The sequence below is a fragment of the Notolepis coatsorum genome (assembly GCF_963971535.1).
Source record: "Notolepis coatsorum genome assembly, chromosome: 4".
NCBI classification, from domain to species: domain Eukaryota; kingdom Metazoa; phylum Chordata; class Actinopteri; order Aulopiformes; family Paralepididae; genus Notolepis; species Notolepis coatsorum.
In genome coordinates, this window is record NC_140168.1 from 14,841,309 (window position 1) to 14,849,639 (window position 8,331).

Consider the following 8,331-nt stretch of genomic DNA (forward strand, 5'->3'; position numbering starts at 1 on the left):
ATAGCATGCATGTTGCCATATTACGGTGTGAATTAGTGCGCAAATCATTAATCATACATCAAAATAGCCACATTTTATTATTATACACACGATGATGATACAGAAAATTACAGAAAAATTTGAAATGCATGGCAAAAATAGCATTTATTTTCAGTAATTTAGAGACCGCCCAAAAATTCACAAATCATGTTTTTTTTATGTCTGATCTAGGGGAGCCAATGGCTCACCGAGCTGCCCCATGGTTCGCACCCTGGTCACATGACCAGAAACGTCGGTGGCCAATCAGATTCGCAAAACGCATGAACCGTTTGGGTTAAGAATAGACGCGGCCCTGAGGGGCACCTGTGCTGCTGACTAGGGGGCTGGAGTGGTATTAGCCTGGCTGAATCGACTGCTTCCTGTCTGTAAGGTGGGGGGGGGGTCCACAAACAGGAACCATGCATAGCAGCTGGGCTTGTCCAGGTGTTCCAGGATGTAGTGGAGACACAGGTTAACCCCTTCATCCACTGAGCGATTGCACACGACGAACTACACGGAGTCAAGGAGGCTGTTTTACAGAATTGTGTGCTTTTTACAGAATGTTGTGAACATTGTCATATTCACCCAAATCCCAAAGCCAAGTAAAAAAAAACAAAGCGAAAGCGCTTTACAATTTCTTCCTCACATTTGACCCATTCACTCACCCATTCACACACCGACGGCAGAGGCGACCATGCAAGGTGCCAACCTGCTCATCGGGAGCAATTAGGGGTTAAGTGTCTTGCTCAAGGACACTTCGACACGCTGCCCGGGAGGAGTGGGAACCGAACCGGGAACCTCCGTATTACCAGACGACTGCTCTACCTCCCGAGCCATAGTAGTTATGAATGATAGTCAAGAATACAACATTCTATGCCAAATGGTAACATTATTTGCTTGAAAGCAGGCTTAGATGTTCCATTAAACAAACGGAATAACCATAAGCATTCTGGGTAGATAATTTAAGTTGTATTAGTGGGTATGGGAGCTGGACATTGACATTGGGGCAGATTGAGAACCAATGGTCTGTAGTTGTAAGTGAGTACATTTGAGGATTTTCCTTTCAAGTGAAACCCACAGCATATTAATTCCACCTAGGCCTATATAAAATAAATGGATTTCAACCGATTATCAAAAAAAAGCATAGGATGCAAAACGTTGGTACGATTACAAAGAACTGTCCTGTAATGGTCAATATTCTATATTCAGCAGGCCTCTCTGTCCTTGAGCTATGGTAATCAGAATATTTGACTGGTCTGATCCTGACCTCTAGTGGCAGAGACTAGAACTACAAGCACACACTACCACAGTTGCAAGTGACTGTGTTACTGTGTGTGTGTGTGTGTGTGTGTGTGTGTGTGTGTGTGTGTGTGTGTGTGTCTGTGTGTGTGTGTGTGTGTGTGTGTGTGTGTGTGTGTGTGTGTGTGTGTGTGTGTGTGTGTGTGTGTGTGTGTGTGTGTGTGTGTGTGTGTGTGTGTGTGTGTGTGTGTGTGTGTGTGTGTGTGTGTGTGTGTGTGTGCCAACGTCAACACTGGACTGAGCTTAAACTGCAAGGGAAGCCTGCCTGTCTCCCTGCCGCTGACCACTCTGTCTCGCAGTTTTTAAAAATGTAGCTATAGATGAGAGCATCATCATTTTTACTTTAAAAGCTAGGCTACAGGTTTTACCATCAATGCTCAACCTTTCCATCTGGTTCCCTGGCAGTCATAGCCCACACTGCATACACCATGGTCACGAACATACAACAGAAACCATGTCTCACATACTCAATGGCTGTCATGCATACAAAGGGCTCTACATTTGTAGGCATGATAGGATCGTGGATCTGATTGCAGACAGTGTCAGTTCCACACTCGGGTCACCTGCAACATATAAGCTGTATAAGCACACCAGTGTGAAGCCATATATGCTCAATCTGTGTAGGGACAATTCATTGTTCTCTGACATTTCAGCAAACACCCCCGATGTTGTTATTGTTAATGAGAATAACAGAGAGGTTCTCATCCTAGAAGTTGGCTGCACGTTTGACTACAGTCTAGAGGAAGCCTTTACAACCAAAATGTTAAAATATGACCATACCATATCACAACTCGGCTACAACTGTAAACTTTTAGTCTTCATATTTGGAAGCCTGGGTCATGTCCATAAGTTGGGTGTTAGAGGCCTTAAGATGGCCGGTCTTCCGAAGAGAAGAGCCAAACAATTAGCAAGATATTGCTCAGTGTCAGCAATTATTGGCAGCCGGGCAATTTGGAGAAGACGCTGCTACTGTATCTGTATCCATGAGCTGTGTGTAGATTGTCAGGTTCATCATCCATGTGTGTGTGTAACTTTGGTTGCCATTGTCAATTTGGGCACGACTGTATCAGAATAACCCACAATGTACAAGTGCACTGATAATATTTGTGTCCTTTAAACATTGTCTTTATGTGGACATAAATAAAGATTCTAAATGTGTGTGTGTGTGTGTGTGTGTGTGTGTGTGTGTGTGTGTGTGTGTGTGTGTGTGTGTGTGTGTGTGTGTGTGTGTGTGTGTGTGTGTGTGTGTGTGTGTGTGTGTGTGTGTGTGTGTGTGTGTGTGTGTGTGTGTGTGTGTGTGTGTGTGTGTGTGTGTGTGTGTGTGTGGTGACTGTCACTCTGTGAATCATTAAAGAATGACTTTGTGCCAAGGAAGGTAAAGGGTCTGTGCTCTTTACAAACAACACCTTTCCACACTCTCCTTGCACACTAATGTTAGGGTTAACCCTTTCGCAACCACACTACAGAAGGTTAACCCGTTCACTACCACACTACAGAAGGTTAACCCTTTCACTACCACACTACAGACGGTTAACCCTTTCTGTAGTGTGGTTTGCGAAAGGGTTAACCCTTTGTCGTGTGGCAGTGAAACCTTCTGTACTGTTGCAGTGAAAGGGTTAACCCTTTGGTAGTGTGGTAGTGAAAGGGTTCAGCTGACTCATGCTGAGGTGAGTAAAGGCAAGGTCAATGTTGTTATTTGTGATGATGCAAAATGAAAGCTGCAATAGGCAACATCAGAAGAAAATCGCAAGAGTGAGTTTACCTGCCCAGCAGAAATAGAATGAGCTCTGCATCACTTTTCAAGCCCATGCATGCGCAAAACAAAGGGTTTCCACAGACAGAAGAGTAATAAAAAGAATACTAAATATTTCCCAGCCTCTGATCGCCAGGTGGTTTTGCACATTGTGCATACTTTTTGACAAGGAACGCGGTAGTGGTCTTCATTTTTCGATGTGAACGCGGGAACACCACTTAGCGGGCCAAAAGCATCTGATTGTTATTGATGCAGCGAGCTGGTGTCAGAAGGCCAGAAGAACTTGTTGACACCATGCAGTTCACCTGGATGTTGTTTTCCTCTACGGCATTGAAATGGTGTCAACAAATTCTTCTGGCCTTCTCAGCTGGTATGTTGACAGTCCGGTACTGCGCCTGATTGAAGAATGTTGAGATAAGAGACTCTGTATAGGATTGTTAGTAACTGTCTAACTGTACATATGACTGTTTACACTAGTAACTGTTTACCTGTGTAGACAATTGTCTCCACCAGTGATTGCCTTGGTGCATATATATCTGTCCCCACTGGAGGGTGCTCTGGGCGTAGCCACCCAGGTATTCTACCTTAGGGCAACTATAAAAGGAAAAGTGCCCACCCCTTTCGTTCTCTCCTCCAACGTCTCTCAAAGAGAGAAGAGTTGTACAACTGCTGCTTATATGTGAATAAAAGATGCCACGCCAGTTCAGGCACAAGATAGAAACCATGCCTCTTGACCACATTATTAGCGCCCTAAAGTGAGTTCTGTTAACCGGTTATGGGCCCAGATAACGCCGGGGCGAAATAGTGGAGGTAATGTATCAAGCTTAGCTGAAGTTATAGGCTAGGATAGCGCCGGGAGCACCGTGTACCTAGTCGCTAGGCCGACCAGAGTAAAAGCTAAGCATACCATTAACGAAGAGGATGGAAAACCAGAGAAAAGACAAGTGGCCGACATTCACTGGAAAAGCAGAGAACTACGAACTCTGGGAAGAGCGCATGCTGGGCTGCATGCACCGGGCGGGGCTGAAGGAGACAATCCTGGGGGCCCCCACCGGAGAACTGACAGCGGAAGAGCAAGCCCTGGACGACCAGCGGAATGCTAACGCGTACTGTGAGTTAGCGCAGATGCTTGACGACACCAGCCTGGGGCTGATATTCCGCGACACTAAAGACAGAGGCAGAGAAAGCCTGGCGGTACTGAGAGAGCATTTCATCGGGCGAGGAAGACCCAGAGTCGTGGCCCTCTACACAGCACTAACGGGCCTGAAGAAGGGGATCACCGAAACTGTGACCGAATACGTCAACAGAGCGGAGCAAATCACGACGCCATTGAGGAGTGCCGAAGAAGCACCGAGCGATGGGCTAATGATGGCGATGATGATGAGAGGACTACCGGAGCTGTACAAACCGTTCACACTCCTGATAACACACGGTTCAACGGACATTACGTTGGGACAGTTCAAGGCTAAGTTAAGGAACTTCGAGGCCTCAGAAGACACCCACCCAGCGGCCGCGGAGGAGGGAGAGAGGGTGCTAAAGGCTCGAGAGACGCCAAGAGAGAGAACCAGGACCACGGCGGAACTGGCGTGTTGGCGATGCGGAGATAAAGGCCATCGGAGAAGCGAATGCACAAAGGCTGTCTGGTGTAGCTTCTGCAAATCCACAGGGCACACAGACAGAGCGTGCATAAAGAAACACAACCAGAGCGCGCGATACGCGCATGGACAAGATGGCGGCCACAGGCAAGACGAAAGCCACGGACAAAATGGCGACTACAGGCGAGACGAAAGCCACGGACGGAATGGCGACTACGGACAAGATAACGGCTGTGGACAGGATGACGACAGCGGACACGACGGCGGCGACTATCGACGTGAGATGAATCGAGATGACGCCCGGAGAATCGATGGCGGCGACGATCGACGCGAGGCGAGTCGAGGCGACGCCCGGAGGATAACGGGACAAGAAGACTGCGCTTTTGGAGCGCGGACGGCGGGCATCGCTGGACCGGCCCAGATGCAGCGGGCCCAAAGGAGACTGATCGTGGACACAGGCGCGTCATCCCATGTCATCAACGACAGGAGTCGGTTCAAGAACTTTGACGACACTTTCCACTCGGAGAGGCATTGCATGGAGCTGGCAGACAGTAGACATATCTACGGATTGGCACAAGAGAGGGGAGACGCACAGGTATGCCTCACGGACAGCAGGGGGTGCCGGCGTACGGTGACGCTAAAGAACGCTCTATACCATCGTTCCCACAAGGACTATTCTCTGTAATAGCTGCTACTGCAAGCGGCGCCAAGGTATCCTTCAATAAAGGTAAAAATGTTCTTGTAGAACCTGACGGTACCCGGTTTGACATAAAGATGTACCAGAGAGTATTTTATCTGAAAACGGAGTGTAATGACTACGACCAGTGTAACGATAATGATGATGTGTATAGCGGGACGGCCAGTCACGATATTCAGACATGGCACGGGATTATGTGTCATTGTAATTACGAGGATTTACTGAAACTGCAAGTAGTGTCAGAGGGTATGCACATTGAGAGGGAGAAGCGTAGACCTGAAATATTTTTTTGCAATGTGCAAAACGGGGAAGTTTACCCAACCGAGATACAGAAATCCCACAGACAGAGTAGGGGTACCACTTGTACTAGTTGACATGGACCTAGTCGGCCCAGTAAGCAACGAGTTCATAGGAGGTTTTGGATATGTACAGTCTTTTACAGACGTGTGTACAGGGGCAGTGTTTGTTTACTTTATCAAAGAAAAGAGTGACATACTCCAGGCCACGGAAAACTTCCTGGCAAACGTAGCTCCTTATGGTACAGTAAGATGTTTGAGGTCCGACCACGAAACCGAGTTCACAAACAGAGAGTTCCAATCACTGTTGGGAAGGTATAAGATAAGACATGAGACGTCACGTCCATATCCCACACACCAGAGCGGGGTGGCAGAGAGGGAATGGCACACCCTTTCCGAAATGGCTAGATGTAAGCTAGCGGATAGTAACTTACCAAAGAGCCTGTGGCATTATGCGGTACAAGAAGCCGCTTACACCAGAAACAGGTGCTTTAATAAGCACTCGGGCACCATTCCGTATACAGCGCTGACAGGAAAGAAGTGTAATCTAGCCAGAATGCACCGATTTGGATCAGTATGTTATGTGTACCTGCAGGACAAGGGAAAACCCAAGTCCAAGGATGTTAAAGGATTTTTCGTAGGACACGACAGAGGAAGTCCTGCTCTCCTAGTTTATCATCCCGGTAAAGGGATAGTGCTGAAACACATGCTAGTCAAGTTTGTCACGAAGGCAACCTGTGAGGGCGAGACACAGACAGAGGAGCCAGAGCTGGACTCCAGAACAAGGTGTGTAGAAATAGAAACACAACACCCCAGTGTACTCAGTACAGTTGCGCAGACAGACAGTCAGCAACTCCCAGAGGGCGATGACGAGAAGCACCTGAGGGTGACGTCAAGCGCCTCAAGCAGTGGGAGGTATTCCACAAAAGAACACAGACCCCCAGAACGTCTGACAGGCTATGCCAGGGAAGGGAGTGACGAGGAGGATAATACACCTATCCCCGTTGAGCACTACTACAGGGTAGTCAGTGGGGTAAACCCGACCTTTAAAGAGGCCACAATGTCCCCCGAAGAGGGCATGCATACAGTGGGAGGGAAAATGGATGTATCCAACCAAGTTACTAGAGGGCAGGCAGTCAGTGGAAGGGAGATGGGGCTATCCAATCCAGGAAGGTATTGAAGACCACAGTAAATACAAAGTATGGTTCATAGGAAATTGATTGAATGCTGAAGAATTGAGCCATATATTTGGTCCCATGTTTAAGTACAGAGGTGGATGAGTTACCAGGTTTAAAATGTTGAAATGGATCATATGTTTAACCCCATGTTTAAGTACAAAGGTGGGTGGTTTACAATGTTAAAGTACAGAGGTGATCTATGTTTAAAAATACAGAAGTGGAGGATTTGATCATCGCTCCAGACCACAAAAGAAAGACCTAGGCAGGTTAAACCATTTTATAGGTATGGACTTCGAACAGTCTGTCAACTGTGTAAAAGTATCCCAGAAGAGATATGTGGGAGAAGGTCCTGATATGTTTTGACTGAAGTAAGAAATGTATAGATAAACTGTGAGTAACTTCATTCTGTTGGACAGCCTATACTCGCCCTGACCTATGTTCTGTAGTGAGTAAGAATGTCATAGTATTCTTTTTGTTGATCCCACAGAGAATCATTGAACTACGTCAAAAATATGTTTTTCGTTATCCCAGACGGACAGCGATTTTTTATGCTTTTTGGGGGGTTTTGGTGATCAAATATTGAATATTGAACTATAATAATCAGTGCAGGAGCTCACTTATCCTTGAAAGACACTTTTATCACTGACTTAAAAGGCCCATACATCTCCATAAATGTTCAGGGGGGAGGGAATAAGTGCTTACCCTACAGACCCCAAGAAGTGCTGTATATTCTGTATTGTTTAATATAAATGCATTTTTTATTCCGATCCCGATTTGTATTTGAGATTCCCAAATCCCATCGGACTTGACTTCTTCGTGTCTCTCAATGAGTGTAATACCAGCATTCAACTGTATGTCACCACCCACGCTATGCATAAAATATATAGGTCCGTGGAGACATGAGGAGGCTGTGCAAACTGCAATGGAATATGGGGCATCTCTCTCTTTACCTAATATTTTGATTCTATCCTGACATTTTTCAGTTGGAAGGGCAGTCTATATGCGTAACGGTAAAAATAAATAAAATAAAAAAATCAGGCTCAAAAAGGCAGGTGCTCAAGCACCCTTTGGGCTCTATGTGTGCACGTGCCTGGGAGTGTTGAGATAAGAGACTCTGTATAGGATTGTATACTGTACATATGACTGTTTACACTAGTAACTGTTTACCTGTGTAGACAATTGTCTCCACCAGTGATTGCCTTGGTGCATATATATCTGTCCCCACTGGAGGGCGCTCTGAGCATAGCCACCCAGGTATTCTACCTTAGGGCAACTATAAAAGGAAAAGTGCCCACCCCTTTCGTTCTCTCCTCCAACGTCTCTCAAAGAGAGAAGAGTTGTACAACTGCTGCTTATATGTGAATAAAAGAAGCCACGCCAGTTCAGGCACAAGATAGAAACCATGCCTCTTGACCACATTATTAGCGCCCTAAAGTGAGTTCTGTTAACAAAGAGCCTCAAGCACTAAACAAAAGGTCAAATCCAGCACCGGGTA